This window comes from Haliotis rubra, unplaced genomic scaffold (assembly GCF_003918875.1).
Source record: "Haliotis rubra isolate DU_JTF1 unplaced genomic scaffold, ASM391887v1 Scf48, whole genome shotgun sequence".
NCBI classification, from domain to species: Eukaryota; Metazoa; Mollusca; class Gastropoda; order Lepetellida; family Haliotidae; genus Haliotis; species Haliotis rubra.
In genome coordinates, this window is record NW_025767168.1 from 2429664 (window position 1) to 2447957 (window position 18294).

The 18294-nt window shown below is 38.9% G+C and overlaps 1 long non-coding RNA gene across 1 annotated transcript in view; it reads right to left on the reverse strand.

Moving 5' to 3' along the window:
• Positions 1–11972, reverse strand: part of LOC124291027 — an 81262-nt gene extending 69290 nt beyond the window's left edge. Inside the window, exon 1 of the long non-coding RNA XR_006902123.1 lies at positions 11908–11972. This is a non-coding gene — a long non-coding RNA (uncharacterized LOC124291027). The remainder of the gene's footprint in view (positions 1–11907) is intronic.
• Between the last annotated feature and the right edge of the window lie 6322 nt (positions 11973–18294).

The following is an 18294-nucleotide window of genomic DNA, read 5'->3' on the forward strand; positions in this document are numbered from 1 at the left end:
ATATATCGATGTACCTCATGCCAGTGGGTATACTTAGTACATGGTGTATCGTGTAAAATCGATACTTGTGAGAAATGTCAGTTGTTAATGCTGCTACCACGAGTGTCGCGTCAGCTTCTTACAATGAAAATATCTCGCTGATCACGTCACACTGCAGTTTTTATATTAACACTGAGTGTTTAGTAGTGAGGGTACTGAAGGGGGATTCGGTGAGGGTATTGATGGGTATTCAATGAGGGGTAATGGCGGGCGTTCATTGAGGGGTACTGAAAGGGTATTCGAAGGTGTATGGTATTCACTGAAATTTGCTGCGTACCCATTCAATCTTCTCATCACTACCCTCAGACCCCTACCAACTACCCAGTGTGCGAAATAGCCACTGGCCCGCTAGCCCGTGGGTAGTAAAAATTCAGTCGGGCCAGTAAGTCTCCACAGTCACTGGCCCGACTGGCTAGTGAATTTTCATGGGGTTATTTGTATATACATGTATATCACTCTCTCCGACTTGTTAAGTTACAATACACTTTTAAATCATGCAAGATTATGGCCTCATAAAAATGTTCATTAAATAAGTAGCTGAATGATAAAACCCGCCATTGTCATGCCGACAATGTTTTATTCTCATCTATTTTTTTCGACATTCAAATTTCGGGCTAGTGAAATATTTTGTGGGTTAGTAACGTTCAGGCAATTTGGAAACTATTTCGCACACTGCATCTACCACTCAACACCATCAAACCATTTTACATCTTCCATCCATCACCTAACATTTCATCTCTCATCCACCTCCTCACACCAAACAGCTGTCACCTAACAGACCATCTACCTCCTCACACCAAACACCTGTCACCTAACAGACCATCTACCATCCCCCCGACAAACACACACAAACACTTGCTACCTAACAGACCATCTACCTCCTCACACAAACACCTGTCGCCTAACAGACCATCTACCCCCTCACGCAAACACCTGTCGCCTAACAGACCATCTACCTCCTCACACAAACACCTGCTACCTAACAGACCATCTACCTCCTCACACAAACACTTGCTACCTAACAGACCATCTACCTCCTCACACAAACACCTGTCACTTAACAGACCATCTACCTCCTCAAAGACACTCTTGTCAACTAAAACAGACTATTTGCCTCCTCACACAAGCTCCTGTCACCTAACAGACCATCTACCTCCTCACACAAACACCTGTCACTAAAACAGACCATCTACCTCCTCTCAAATTGCTGAGCACGGCGTTAAACAACAAACAAGAAAGGCCTACATACCATCTACCATCTCACACCTTCCACCACCACTCCACCACCCACAACTACCATCTACCATCTCAGTGTTACCACCAATTACCATATACCACTTCACCCGCCCTACCTCGACAGTAATACCCTATCCGTATTCACCAAAACACCATGTACATTTCACACACGTCCATGTCATTACCCACCGGCAGATGGAAACACCGTACTCGTTGTGTGTTCGATGGCATTAGCAGGCTCATCAATAGATTAACAGCGCCTGGATAATGAGACGTGTTCCCTCCACATTACACTGCCTCGTGGGAGCCGAGCGACAGTCTGTATATAATACAGATTTATTGCCTCGTAGCTAGTGTTTCATTAGCCTATTGTACAGGACTGGAAGATTGTGTTACTCCCAGTAGATAAATGCCATCATATTGCATTACACGGATAAATCTTGATTATTTGTTTCACATCAATATTTGATTATACTTCGTGTGGCGTCTAAGCTAATATCATTCACGGACATAAACTTGCAAAAGAAGTCGGAGATATATAGGTTTCTCTCCACCTAGCATTTACCTCAGAAACACAAATAACATATTAGAGTGGAAACCGGATAGTTGGCGTATCACGGGCGCAATTTAGTTTATATATTCACATGTCCTTGCAATCGCTGTTGTGTTATATTCGTAACAATGAACAACTCACTCTTGACTTAAAGGTCGCGTATAAATGTCACAGTAGGTGATCAATGGGGAGTGAGCAATACCAGTAAGTCGCAAAGGGAATGCCAACCCTTTCTGAATTCTTAGAATCTATAGTCTTGTTTTCAGCAACCGTCTTATTCAGTTGTATGTTTCACAACTAGTCAAGCGGACATATTTATTCCGCCAGGCCTCATTACTCGTAACGTCATGGCTGCCATACAATATAAATTATCCGGATTAATAGATATTTAAACAAATGAGGACTCTGATGGTTGAATGGTAATTGTAACACATTCACGCGTAATCTGGCCGGCTGACGGTATTGCATCAATAGTCTGAATCGTTATGTAAAAAATACGGCACACTGACTGACTGAAAAATGGAACTGTTTGCTCAACGAATATTTTCTAATGAAAATAAACTACCCACGAGAGACAGTATGTGTGTCTGCTAAGAAAAATGAGAGCCAAAAGCTGTACATGTTGAACAATTTACATCTTACTAAGCTCCCAAGATCTGGCAATAAACATGAAAAGTGTTCTGAGTTGTATGGTCATGTTACCCCATTGTATTGTGTTGACAATACGACTATAGGTCGTGGGTGAGAGTTTTGTCAACGTCATTGTGTATATGTTATTTTGAATATTGACCTGGGGCAAAATGAACACAAACAAGGTTTTATATGGTTTCAACCCAATAATTCGTTTTGGGTAATATCATGAAAACTTTACACAGAACATGGTTCATCTTTACTTAGGTTGCATAAAGCCAGAGGGTGTTTTAATCATGGATCCACTGTGGCGATGGCATACAAACCCCAAGAACTGGAACCAGACACCATATAATAGATTATATGGTCTCTGCTGGAACTAACCAAATTTGCTTCAAAACAACACAAAGTGACACCTTCATTTTCTTAGAGTTACCTCCCCTGTTGGTAGCAGACGACCAAACCACCATTACAGCATGGGCTGAAGGTATGCAATGAATATAACAAATAAACATGTTGTCACACTAGTTACCTTTAAAGAATTTGTTATCAGACCAAAGATCAATACATCACGGCTCCGGAAAAGATTGCCACTAAATACATGTGCAACGTCAATACATTAATCCCCGATATAACGCATTTGGCACACCAGTGGCGTGTATTCAAACGACTTGATTTATCAATACTTTCATTACATAAATATTATAAATCGCTAAAAATGTGTTCTCCGCCAGGTTGTGGCAGCAAGTGTATTGCTCCGCGATGTGCTGTGATCCCTGCAAGTCAGTAACGTTGACAGCAGGCTTTTATTGACAAGATAGGAAATTAAGCACGGGAAGACCGTATTTGGGGCTGACAGCGAGAGCTCTTGTGCCAGACTTCTGCTTGGAAGGCATTTTGCTGATAGCCACGGGTTTTAATTATCGCCACTCTTAGATTGTTTACATTGTCCAGAACACAGTGGGTTGTTTTCATTAGTTCTGTTGTAACATATCGTTGGCAATCTTCAAGAATTTGGATTTGTGTTGGATACAATCAGACGGTGTTTACCAAACAGCCAACAGTGGTACTTTACATCTCGTCACCAACAGATCACATTTTAAAAGTACATTCAACATTAACAAAATATAACCTCTTGCAGTTCTTTATATTTAGACTTTAAGTGCAGGAGTATGTTATATCTGTAATTATATCTACTCATTACGTTTTTTGCCTGTATAGTTTGATTAGACCGGATGTAAATTCCCGATCCGGAAGAACTTGCATGGATCCGGAATGCATGGGTTTCATAGACATTTAGTCCCAGAAAAGAGCTATCTTGTCTTAAAATATATTTCGTCAAGAAGTAAAGAGAAATATATAAATTCCAAAAAGAAAGAGGTAAGTACAATTCTTAATTTGAGAGCTGAGGCAATCTAGACCTCCCTAATCATTAGACCTGAGTTAGACACCTCTTTGATTTCTTCTCTAATGTCTGGGAGACAGTTTCCGGTTTATCCTACGAATATATAAAAAGGTATCTAAAACTCTGATATATTTTGTGCTATGAAGGTGATTATTTATGCTGATGGTATTGAAGAAGCATGCGTATTTATCAGTGCAAAACCATATTGCAACTTATAATTACAACAAATAAACAGTGCCTTCTCACATGTTTCAACATATTCTGTTTGTTCAGCAACACGATACGTCTTCCACGTGCAAATGTAGGTCCAAATTTAGCAGGAGGAAACAACTACGCCCAAAATGACATCGGCGTCATTCACTGAGATAACGTCTCGTGCAAGAGGTGACTGCACGTATTTATTTAGACAGTGTGCACGAGACAATAAATTAACATGTCCCACGGGACATCACACGTCATTCATATAGATATTATCTTCGCCTGTTTATGTGGACAGATTACAGTTTTAGTCCGTCTAGCCACCACCTGCCAATCATGCATGTGATAACAACATGCATTGTACAACAACGCCATGCATGCGAATCCGTGACTGGTCATATGACCCATCCAGCTGACGTACCCGTCATTCCAGGCGTCAAAATATGGTATAGTTAGAGGTGCGTCGGGGCATTAAGCATTTGGCATTACGCGGGAAATTATCGTTGCGATAGACTGCTAGCCTTGCTCCAAGGCAGTACTGAGTGCTAAGCCCATGCATGTACAGTAAGTCTATCCTTCAAAGAGGCAAGTCTAGATAAGCGGATAGTATATCTAAGGACCCCAGTCTGTTAATTTGTTTAATTATCATTTAAACTATTAATTATTACCTTTGAGATTTGTGCAAGTCTACTAGAGTGCATAAAATTAGAAGTTTGGGTTGTAGAGTTGACTTGCTTGATGAGTGTAAGAACACCTGCCCTTCTCCACTGTTCTTGTAGTTGTAGAACAGCGCCGCTGATTCTTCATGGAACGTAACGCAGGGCTTATTTTTCTTTTACTATCTTATAACATGTAACCATATATTCACTATGCGTATATTCTGAAGTTCGAAAGGTATTATTTAAGCTTCACCTTTTTCTTTTCTTTTCTCCCTTATTTTCTTCCCCATTTTCTTTCTTCTTTTAAACACTTTCTTATTTCATTTATTTTCTCTGTTCTTTTCTTTACATTTTTTGTTTTCTGTTCTGCTCTTTTCGTTTGTCTGTTCTATTTTTTATTTTTTCTAACTTTTCTGTTCTTTTTTTTCGGTTGAGTGCCCTTTTCTTTTACTTTCCCTATTAGGAGAATCAGATAGTCCCACCTATTTATATCAAGCTGCATTATGCGGGTGTGTAAAGTAAAAGACAAATGAAGAATGGGTTAGGGAAATAGCGTTGGAAGATATACGCCACAATATCCATAATTATCCATGGCAAGCTAATTCCTCTTACACCGGTCAAGATGTACCTGTGGAATGATTGATGAATGACAGATGTACTTCCGAATTTCAAGCAGCGAATACCTCTGCTAAAGTGGATTGTTATGACAAACTATGTTTATGTTCAGAAAAAAGGCAAACCAACAGCAATCTTCTCGACATTATGCCGTGAAAAGAGTTTAGAAAGAGCATGCTTTGGTGTACTTACGAGGAGTTATAAAAACAACTTTTGAAAAAATGCCGTTCGTAGAATGTGACCGAGTGTTATTCATGAGAAAAGAGATGTGACTATCTGGTGACTCACTGTTGAGATAGACAGCGGCCTTCCTCTGTTTAACACTGCCTGTGTTGTATCGTCTATCTAATCTTACATTAGATAACGCCAGGGGGAAAAGCAGGTGTGGTCACAATGAGAGAGAGAACTTCACTTCGGCAATAAAAGATAACATGCGTCAGTTCCAACCCCTGAAAATATGTTGTAATTTTGTAAACAAAATATTTTTACCCCAATTTCGAAACCGTTGCATTATCCATAGATATGTTGTTACACCACACAAGTAAATATGCTGCATATCACATTCCTTCGACGCATTTTTAATACGCTACAAGCGTATGCAGGTAAATAAAACGATGCACATATGATAGGCGGATTATTAGCCCCAACTCCTTACAAATCTACACTAAATACTTCCAACATCCAAAAAATCGATATCAAGGCGTATTCGAATATGAAACCGATTAAGTTGTAAAAACGATTAATCTTTAAAATCGCAAATCACAGCGTAACAAAATCCATGAAGAGATTCACAAGATCACAAATTTAGATTTTCCATTCGAGTATTCGAAATGATAAATCACAGGCAGATAAAGAATTTTATTCCTTGATTCATTGAATATCTAATGCTTCAGCTGACACCTTAATACGCTTCACATGTTTAAATCAGGAGATCCCAGCAACCATCCAGGAGACTGTATTCATGGCGTCGGCCATTCTCGTCCCTGCTGTAGTCGAGGTTATCGGTGTTGCAGACTACCCACGAGAGGGCTGTAAAACCTACATTTCCTCTATGTGAGGGAAACAGTATCATTGCTGAAATGTAACGTGCACTTACACGGAAACGAGATTTTACTGGGCAATAACCAATCATCCGGAGTTGATGTATGCATTTAAAAAGCGCCCTGGGCCTGTATGAATAATACATGTAATTCATTGTTGAGTACATTGTAGAATATGGCGGAGATATATTGTTACTTTGTGATCTCTGGCAGGATGGATCCTGTTTATACAAACGCGTCTGTCTCCTCTGTAGTCGTTTACATGTTCTCCACGGGAACGTGGCTAAACGCAGCTCGCTCGGAGTCCAGTAACGCCATAGTTATGTGCGTACCGTAGCCTCCCTTACTTACATCACGCGACGTAATGGGGCTCATTGAAGCCAGTAAGAAGGTTGATGTATACAGCCCTCGTTAAGTTGGGTAATTCGTGGAATCTCTCACATGGCGTAACCACATTCGGACGTAATAAAACATGCATCATTTGCACTAAGGGATACATCACGACATGCATAGGAAACTCTTGACATTTAATTTTAATACAAATGAAGGAATAAAACTAAGTACAAAATCGGACATGTATTATAATTAAAATCAAGGAGTATTATCCTCTCTCTCTCTCTCTCTCTCTCTCTCTCTCTCTCTCTCTCTCTCTCTCTCTCTCTCTCTCTCTCTCTCTCTCTCTCTCTCTCTCTCTCTCTCTCTCTCTCTCTCTCTCTCTCTCTCATATCCTGTTTACATTGACTACGGTACGTATAAAATGCCTTGCTTTAAGCTCTGTGGAGTATGATTAATGTTTGCTAGCCCTTGGTTCCGATGGTTTACGAGACATGGAAATTACGCTTAGACATAATTGCCTTTGCAGCACGGTTTATGCTCAAAAGATTTTAAAAGTTCACTGCCTGTTTTATTCATAAGTGCCGGTGTTGACAGAAATATTTTCCTGTGGAATATTTTTTGCGTTGCACACGAAGTTAACGCCAAATAAAAATACATTGCGTTAACTTCGTGTGGAAACACGCTTCTTAACGTTTCTCTTTTTGAAGAAATGGTAATTATGTTCTAATGCAAAATTCATATCTGTAATTCAACTCTAGTCTGTATTTTTAATCAAAATGACACGACGTGTGATAAATCAGAAATTCTCCAGCTTCGTTTTTTTTCATTTCTGAGAATAATTCTAAATGTAGTCAATTTTCATTTGACACAAATTGATGTTGCGTTTTACCCTATTTATCGCATTCTCACAGTGCTAGTTAGCAAGTAAAATCATTACTGCCGTGACAGTTTTACAGTTTTTCCGTACCCGCTTATCTCCATGGCAAACGGCGTGTTTGTTTACTCTCCTCCATGCTATCTTCCTAGCGGGCACCTGTTGAACTTAGAGCGATTTTTTTCATTGCCGACAAGTTCTGTATGGAGATCCAGTGACAAGTGGGGGGAACCTATGAAATAACGTTCTCGCCACATTCGTAGGCATTCTCGCATGACGTCAAACGGTGTGCACATATGACATATATACCACATCTACACATGATCTAGTACAACATACTGAGTACAGAGGATGTGTGTGTGTGTGTGTATTGGGTGGGGGGCCTACAAGCGACTATAAAGACATTTCAATTTAATAACTCATTTCGCGCTTGAATCGGCGCTTGCTGTTATTTGTCCATTAGACATGATTTGGCCGTGTTATTATTTTATTGTATACTAGAGTTTTTTTACATTCTGTTTTCTTTATTTGCTTATTTTTATTATCTTTATTCTATGCGCTGACACTTTATTCCATAGGATCATGTTCTTTTCTTGTATTTCTATTGGTGTTGTTGTTTTGAGGAGAGGGTGTTGGCTTTTGGAAAAAAAACATAAAACCTTTAATATTACGAAAATATTATCTATGCAAAAATAGAAGGATGCGGTTAAAAGTGTAAACGACGATATCGAGTGGTACGGGACTGGTGAAAAAGGAAGTGTGTAAAAAACAGCCTCAAAGCAATCTTAAGAGAGAGTTCAAGAAGTTGGGGAAAGAAAAGGGCTTTCTGATAAATCAAACGACACATTGAGGGTTTGGTGTGGGACAAAGAACACGATTGAGATTCAAAGTTAAGACTACACATTGATCAAGATTGGACCGGTGTTTTTTGGTCTTCTAAAGAGGCGCATTTCAGTTGGTATGGAGTTAGAAGACGGGAAGACTGAAATACGAGATTTAAAACAAGTTCTAAAGATTTAACTGAAAGACGATCTGAGCTTGTGTAAAAAAATCTGCCACCACCAGCAAGACGACTACTTTCAACAGAAAAAAACACAGCCCTGTGATACATCGCATTATTTTTTACCAGAACGAAAACCATTTCCATTTCCTCACTAGATCTAAGTTGGCAATTTAGTAGTGTGTTACCATGTCAATAAACGCGAGGGAAACTGGCGCTGAACAAAATGGCCCATCTTTGATCTCAAAGCTTACAGGCCCCGACTAAAATTGAGCTATTTGATACCTCTAGCTGCACATGAAGGCTAAACTTTTGTACCCTCGAGGCTAGAGAGTTCTTTTCTATAGCCTCGAAACGGAGTGTTTTACCACGTCCTTGGTGAACCCTTCAGCGCAGTGGGGGGCCCTCAAGAGAATTTGATTATCAACATGTTGTTTTAATGTCTTAATGCGCCTTTCCTGAGGTTATTGATACAAAAGGACATACTCTGTCGACACCTCTCCTATATTTTGTTGGTTTGTTTGTATATTATACGGATATTGATTTCTGCATGAAGACATAACATATGTTCGTCTTACACGATCAAAATAGCTGAAAAGAATAATTCTCGTCGCTATTCAGACATCATAAGCGTCTTAAAGGGTATTGAATTAAGGTTAGGAAAATAATTCAATACATGGTGAGTGGCAGTCGGTGCGTTAAAGATTAAATTCTAAACTCTTTGTAAGAAAAACATACATCTATATAACTTAAAAATCGACAGCAGATCAACAGGTCACATTTATCTCTTTTACAAATACTGCATTTTCTTAAAATATTTTTGTAACATTTTCATATCTTTTATCTATTAGAAAAGCTTAAATTGTTTCTTAATGCATCCTTGAGTAGTTAAGTGAACGCATGCATGCATTCTTTCATGACAAGTGAATGGATATTCCTTCAACTCAACGTGCATTTTTTAAAAATCAGAATGTTTAAAAAATGAAGCACATTATTCATATATAAAACTAATTACTGCAACAGACACTAGCGCGATTGTTATCGACCGTGACACACTTTCCTTAATGGGAAACGTAATAATATGAAGAATGTTTGTACATGAATCTGATGTATATAAAGCACACATGATCTGTTCAGAAACATGATAAGAAAGCTTGATGTTCACTCCTATTTGCAGCAACAACTCTCTGTTGCGGATGCTTTCATTCAAGCTAAACGGTCCGGATATAAACACATTGTTCCTGAATAATGTGCTTTATACAGGGGGTCGTCTCAGCAAGAGATCGAGAAATTCATACAGAAAATATCCTAACGTACTGAATGACCTTATACTGGAATGTATGAATAACAAGACATGCACGTACCAGGTTGTAGCAAGAGACAGTGAGTGAGTTGGGTTGAACCCTTCTTTTAACAGCATTCCAATTTCAACAGGTGTTTGTTTAATGAGTGAGGAAAACCCGAAGTGATGCAGGTCTTAGACGTTTACGACATTGGCGAAACCCACGAGCAAACCCCGGACAAAACTACAAACATGATCGGTTCGACCTGGGACTAGAACCCACGAGCACACCCCGGATAACCTACAAACATGATCGGTCGACCTGGGACTAGAACCCACGAGCACACCCCGGACAAACCTACAAACATGATCAAACATGATCGTCGACCTGGGACTAGAACCCACGAGCACACCCCGGACAAACTCTACAAACATGATCGGTCGACCTGGGACTAGAACCCACGAGCACACCCCGGACAAACCTACAAACATGATCGGTCGACCTGGGACTAGAACCCACGAGCACACCCCGGACAAACCTACAAACATGATCATGATCGGTCGACCTGGGACTAGAACCCACGAGCACACCCCGGACAAACCTACAAACATGATCGGGTCAACCTGGGACTAGAACCCACGAGCACACCCCGGACAAACCTACAAACATGATCGGTCAACCTGGGACTAGAACCCACGAGCAAACCCCGGACAAACCTACAAACATGATCGGTCAACCTGGGACTAGAACCCACGAGCACACCCCGGACAAACCTACAAACATGATCGGGTCAACCTGGGACTAGAACCCACGAGCACACCCCGGACAAACCTACAAACATGATCGGGTCAACCTGGGACTAGAACCCACGAGCACACCCCGGACAAACCTACAAACATGATCGGGTCAACCTGGGACTAGAACCCACGAGCACACCCCGGACAAACCTACAAACATGATCGGGTCAACCTGGGACTAGAACCCACGAGCACACCCCGGACAAACCTACAAACATGATCGGGTCAACCTGGGACTAGAACCCACGAGCACACCCCGGACAAACCTACAAACATGATCGGGTCAACCTGGGACTAGAACCCACGAGCACACCCCGGACAAACCTACAAACATGATCGGGTCAACCTGGGACTACAACCCACGAGCACACCCCGGACAAACCTACAAACATGATCGGGTCAATCTGGGACTAGAACCCACGAGCATAGGTTTCAGGTGTAACCAAGGAACTCAACTCTTAACAACACCTCTTAACCTCGATACGTTTTCAGAACAGACATAATTAGTTTCAGTTGCCTTTAAAAGGTTTTTTAAAATATTCTTCTGACAATTACCAATTATTTACATATTCTTCACGACTGGCCGTTCCCCATTCTGTTTGGGCTTACTAATGATCCAGGACAAAGTTTGAATTTTGACTGAGATCAAGTTGAAAAGAAGAATGTTTACATTGCACTGCTGTCTGAATCTTAGACTTCTGTCTTATCTCTGAATAAAATTTCCTTCCAGATGTTTTTTTTTATCATTGTTGTTATTTTAGCCTCACCTCTTTAATTGGTGTTTGCATGTTCGAAACCTGCAAGTGTTGAAAGTGTAAAATCTAAATCAGATTCATATGAATTGAAATTACGATTTCTTACATGATATACAAGTGTTTTATCCTTACTTCGCTCTTTGGACAAGAGAACAGACAGTTATAGCTTGTGGGGCATCTTGTTCGTATTTTAAGTTGTGCAGGTAATTACTTCACTATGTTATCACTTAGATATAACGTGGCTGTTATTTTCACAATAGAGAATATAACTTAATCATCGTGGATGACGCCAGGAAATGAAACGATGGTCAAAGGGAAGTAACTCGCTTATCAAAACCATTCATCGGTAGAGCGCCCGAACCTGTATATGCAGTGTAATTGTGGATGTGTTATTGTGTATGTGTCATTAATGACTTAAAAATTAAAACAGACATCTTCTGTCTGTACTGACATGTATAGTAGAAATAAATGACACATTTAAATGTACCTTATACTGGAATGTATGACAGCTCACGGAGAGAGGTGATGATGCCCATGTGATCTGTTCCCAGCCTGGTCTAAGGGAGGTAATTCTGCAGTTCAGCGGTAGAGCGGGCGAGTTGGTTTCATCAGGGATAATCTACTACGTCTTCTGTTCTCCCTGGTTTCATTATGTTCAGTGAATATCATGGTATAATAACACAATGGGGGAAGGAAGCAGTGTTTAGTAAAATTAGCAACATTTTAACATCCTATGCTTTATCTATTTGTTTATGATTTTTTATTTATTTCATCATATGTAGGCACGCTGTATGTATACAGAAATACGGATTGTTACTAATATATTTTGAAATTGTTCAGTTAGATAGTTTCTTGACAGCCCTGTCAGTTTATCTCCCACTGCTTCTAATGTGCTTCCTGTATTCTAATGTGACCTCAATGTTTTCGTAGACCAAACGTTCTTTCGGAATCTGTGGCATCTTAGATGTGTACCACAAGGTCTCTGTCAAATGAATATATTTTCAAAAGATGCACGAGGGTTAAGAATATATGATAATAAAGAGTCCGTGGGCTTTACACACAGTTACCATATGGGGGAATCGAACCCGATCTTCGGCGCGATGAGTAAACGCTTTAACCACTATGCTAACCGCCCGATATTACAGATGGAGTATTGGATAACTGTCGGGCGTACACAGTATGTTGGAGTATTTCTATGCAACTCTTGCATACTTGCGTTTTATTAAACGTTTTCAGTAAGCAAAGCCACGGTATGCATATCAGCATACTAATTAGATTTATGGATGTTATAAAATATATTTAGCGTAGATCTATGATAATGTGTTTGTTGTACTTGTCAAACGTTACACTGGTGGTAATCAAAGAACATTAATAAGGATTGTCAGAGTAGATCTGGATTATAATTGGTCCTTCGCAAATTATGCTTGTTCGTTGTCAGGGGAAACGTAAGCTTGTTGTATTGTAAGACTGACGTGATTGGGTACCAGGCTGGCTGACATATTTGATTCAGGGCATCATATCCTTGTTGCACAGATTGATGCTCATGATGTCCATCACTATTTACAAATTGCTGTGTTAATCAACAAGCAAAATATTTGCAATAGCACACCTTTAGAGACTGACATAACATCTTCAAGAGAGAAGCAGATCACAGGGTTTTTTCTACTTTTCTGTGTGGTGGTGGGGAGATGGGACAAAGAATATATTTGTTAGGCCTACCAGTCGTATACTAGTGTGTTAGTGTGTGTGTGTGTTAGTGTGTTAGTGTGTGTGTGTCTGTGTGTAAAACTGGGTTTCACGCCCCCAAGCAAGCCCGAGACTCTGATATGGGTGATTACCCCTGACTACTGACACTGCAATGTTTATCTCATGCTTAAAAAAAAAGATTTTCTTTGGAATGATTAGACCACTTTGCATCTTACAGTTTATCCTTTTTTTCAAATAGAAACTATGTTTAAAATTTCATTAGTTCCATGACACAGGTTCAGTTGGCCATGCTTGATAATTGACATTGAATGAAGGAGCCGAGTTCTGTGTAAAAACTACAAAGTGTTTACCATCACAACTGTTAACACTAAACATAACTGCCACCTAACTATTGAGAAATGTGTGACAAACCTGTTATTATGCAGCCTTTTTCAAAACCCTTTAGAAATGAATAACACCTCACTGAAACATAAGAACCGACATTCTGGAAAATAAAACACAGCACCAACTGCTTCTCTTGTGATTTTATTTTTGAAATGTATCAACATGTAAAGCAACCCTTCCTGGCTGTCAACATCACAAAGTTTGGCCTTTCACATACAGACTCAAGAATCATTCCTCAAACGATGATGAAATAAACACCCCATCTGTATAACCATTAATCAAAGCAAGTTTATTACTCCACATTGTCAAAGCAGCAGCTGGAGACAGAAACATTCCACAAAAAGCCACTGCCCTATTCCAAGGTTCCTCAACCATGTTCTCTGATGGCCTGCTTTACCATGTTCTCTGATGGCCTGCTTTACCATGTTCTCTGATGGCCTGCTTTACCATGTTCTCTGATGGCCTGCTTTACCATGTTCTCTGATGGCCTGCTTTACCATGTACACTGTATGGCCAGCTAGACACATTATCTGCCACCACTATGTGCACTGGTTGGGAAATGCAATACTGACATGTATTTCAACACATTTCTCACGCAAATATACAATGCCAACCCTTGTATACTTTTATGAAGAATGATCAGCAAAGGTCAACATCGATGAAAAAATATGCAACTGATCAATCAGTGGAATGCATTACTACACTTGAAAACATTCTGATACAATTTACATCTTCATACATTCTGACACATCTAGCAATAAATCATGTATATCATGGAATATTTGTGTTCAAAGAAAATATATTCCAAAGCTGATATGACTTGAATTCTCTCCCTTAGTCACATTAAGTAGACTCCAGTAGTGATGTGATCAGCATCACAGAGTGGGATACACATTATGTAACCCTTATTACTCAAGGCTTTAGGATTCCTAGTTTGTCCTTGTGACCCAAACACATTCATTGGGTGCTAGCAGGTCTTGGCCTGTAGATGTTACTTTTAACATATTTATTAATACAGGCATTTTATTTTGGTCATATATATCACATATATGATTATCAAAGAAATAGAACATTCAATATAGGGCTAGTTATCTCATATCTTATTACAAATTATTTTCATATATATATACATATAAATATATACACATAGATATACTACACAACTTTTGATAGGGATAAGGATACACAAAACTGTCACATTATTTTCAAATGAATAACATTTTATCCCTATCAATGGGGAGTAGCATACTTCTTTGTGACAAAACTGTCCACGAATAACTATGTACAATATTTATATAAGAAATATTTCTTCACTGTCAGACTTATTTTTCAAAGCCCCTTGTGTCTGTCAATTTGGACAGGAATCTAACTCCGGTAACACCAGCCTTATTCTATCTTCCCTCATTACTATTTGTTTGTCTGTTAAACACCACTCAGCATGACAGCAGCTAGACTAAGGCTTAGTTTCTGAATATATATAATTTTGTTTGATAGTAACAAACAAGCCCATTTATATTGAAAAGGAGCCCTAGGGAGACCAGAGATTCAGAACCTGAAGAAATCTAGACTTGCTTTATTTAGGGCTTTAGCACTGCAGAGAGGGCTTGGCAGTAGGGAAATTAATGTGGTTCAGGGACTATGAGACAGACTAGACAGCAGCCTGTAAATGACCAGTCTGGACCAGACAATCCAGTGATTGACCTCATGAGCATCAATCTACGCAACTGTCGCCTTGTACAACAAGCATGGGTTGCTGAAAACCAGTTCTATCCCGGATCTTTACTGGTCTGTTATTACTGTAGTACAGTGTAAGTACATAGAGGAGGACTGGCAGATGGGTTATGTACAGGTCTATATCAGCTAACAGTAGATTATGTATATATCACAGTGAAATTCTTATATACAGAATTCAGCCTCACAAAGTAGGACTAGTTGTGTAGTCGGGTGGGGGTTGATGAATGGATAGTCAGGTGGGTTGTCACTGATTGTCTATCCAAAACAAAATTCAGGTTGGTAGTCTGATCAAAATAAAATATTTCCAACTCAAAATGTTTTCAGTTTCCTCAAAATATTATATCGGTTGTATATTTTAAATGAAAAATAAAGGAGAGGCACAAGGTTTCCCAATTTACAGCAGGTTTTCAGTGCAATTCTTTGCATAACATATTTATGTTGATAGCAAATGCAAATTAAGCTTTTTTGCAAACATTTTACATATTTTTGGTCTGCCAAATACGAAGCTCAGAGCTTTTCACTTACCCCAGTATTAATATGTTTACATTTAAATCTTTTGTAATTGGCATATTTGAAAATACAGTTTTATTTACTTTATAGTATAGTTTTTAAATAAGTCTTGAGTCAAGGTGTCAAAAGGTTTCTGTGTATACATCATCATATCCTTATATGGACAAGAGACTAACTAAGGAACACTACCATGTTCATAGTCCAGTATTTCAACATATACAGCCTTCCTGTATACAGCCTTCCTCGGGTGGAACTTGTTACACTTGACCCATGATTCAAACAAGGCCAATAACGCATGTATTCTGTCTGTCACTGGGGCATCTCTTTCAGCTACTTAGGGACCAGTTATGTATTACAGGGAGGCGGATGATGTGAACTTTTTTTATTCATCCATTCTCTACATTTGTGCGAACTGGACACACATTTGCGTGTCGAATAAAACTGCAAATATTTGGCAAATATAAAGTGCTTTTGCATTTTGTCTTTTCAGTAAGGGTAAGGAAAAACTGGATCCAGGACAATGGGAGGGTCTTCCAAAAATATGACAAGCACTAAGAGTGCTTTACTATTTTCAGTGTAGTAGTACATCAAAGACCCTGACCAACCCATCCCTGTAATTAATGACTGGTCCCTGAGGGGGGAAACGGTACAATGTGTAGGTTATTACAGACCTTATGCACTGACCCAAATAAACATATTATACCTCTGATAATAGGGTTTAACATTTGGCTAGATCAGCTGGTGAGTATTTATGTTCATAATTTATGTTCATAAAATCCAAGTTACTACAGCTGATACAAACCGTGCCACAGCAATCATTTGGAATTGTACAGCAACTTTACCATATTCTCCAAAAATAATTTGACGTCATGTTACAAGTGCCTGCTCCATACATACCAAACCAAATTCCCTTTCAATTATTTTATGTCGTGTGTAAAACGAATGAATTATATTATATAAATCAAGAAAACAATTGCAGTCAATTGTGTTTTTCAAGAGGTGATTCAAAGGACGGATTTGGTAGCAAATATCTAGTAAATTGGCAACTCTGTAAAGTATTGTGTAGTTAATTGGAATATATATCATTGTGTTTACAGCAGAAATGTAAGGGGTGAGGAGTGATATTTTTGTTTTAAAAAACACTTCATCAGAAATTGCTGATGGAAACAGCATGGAAAGATATATTACATGTTACACCTCCTTGTCTAGAAATAATATGATATCATGTTTATGACATTCAAATACAAATATGGATGTACATTTCTCTGAGGTAAAACTATGTAAAGACCTTCCCAAAGCACTTTATGTACAGAGGTTTGAGATTGCATAAATATTCCAATAAATCTATATGATCAAATTATAACAGGATTCATTATTAATCACTCTTGATATATGAAACTAGTATATTTGCTGATAAAAATATTGCCAAAGATCTGTTTCTCACCAATTTCCATACTGACCAGAAAAAGGCTCATAATGCCTATCACTGGATTGTCTGGTCCAGTCTCAGTTATTTACACATCACTGCCATATTGCTCGAATACCACTGAGGGCAGCGTTAAACAACAAAAGAATAATTTTTACAACAAAGTGAAAAATGGCCACAGTTAAGTGTACAGAACACCTAAAAATGTTTTTTAATGTTTCCTTCATTCAGTAGAATTTGTCACGCTATGATTAATATAGAAACCAGATGTATAGCTACATATCCACCTAATATGTTAGCTCTCTTGCCATGGAAGTTAATGAGAACTAATTCAGCTAACTGAACAATATTTTCAGAATATATAGAAAAACAACTCCAAAGGCCTCTGACCAAAGGCTTCACAAAGCTAAGTTCCATTTCTACCGTACACATCCTCATAATGTGTCAGCCCTCTGGGTCGTACAGTTTAGTGGCAGAAGACTTTCATTCATGTTTTCATTCATTGCCCAAATACTTCAAATTCTGAAGAAATCTATGGACAGAAAATGAACACCATGCCTTGCCATGAGCTCGCTGGGGCTTCCACTTTCTAGTCCTCGCGAGCTGAAAGTCTCCCCAATTTCTTCACTATAAGAATAAATCCTATTTTATACAGGAAGATTGTCATGTCCACAACCATGTGAATCTTTTCTCAAATCCAGACAATAAAGTTTGAAGGTGACACAATTCGGTGTCACCATGACTCCCTGGGAAACATACAGTGTATCACATTGACTATTTAGGTAAAACACAAGGTGTCACAATGAGTCCCTCGTTATACACAATGTATCACATTGACTATTTAGGTAAAACACAAGGTGTCACAATGAGTCCCTGGTTTTACACAATGTATCACATTGACTATTTAGGTAAAACACAAGGTGTCACAATGACTCCCTGGTTATACACAATGTATCACATTGACTACTTAGGTAAAACACAAGGTGTCACAATGAGTCCCTGGTTATACACAATGTATCACATTGACTACTCAGGTAAAACACAAGGTGTCACAATGAGTCCCTGGTTATACACAATGTATCACATTGACTATTTAGGTAAAACACAAGGTGT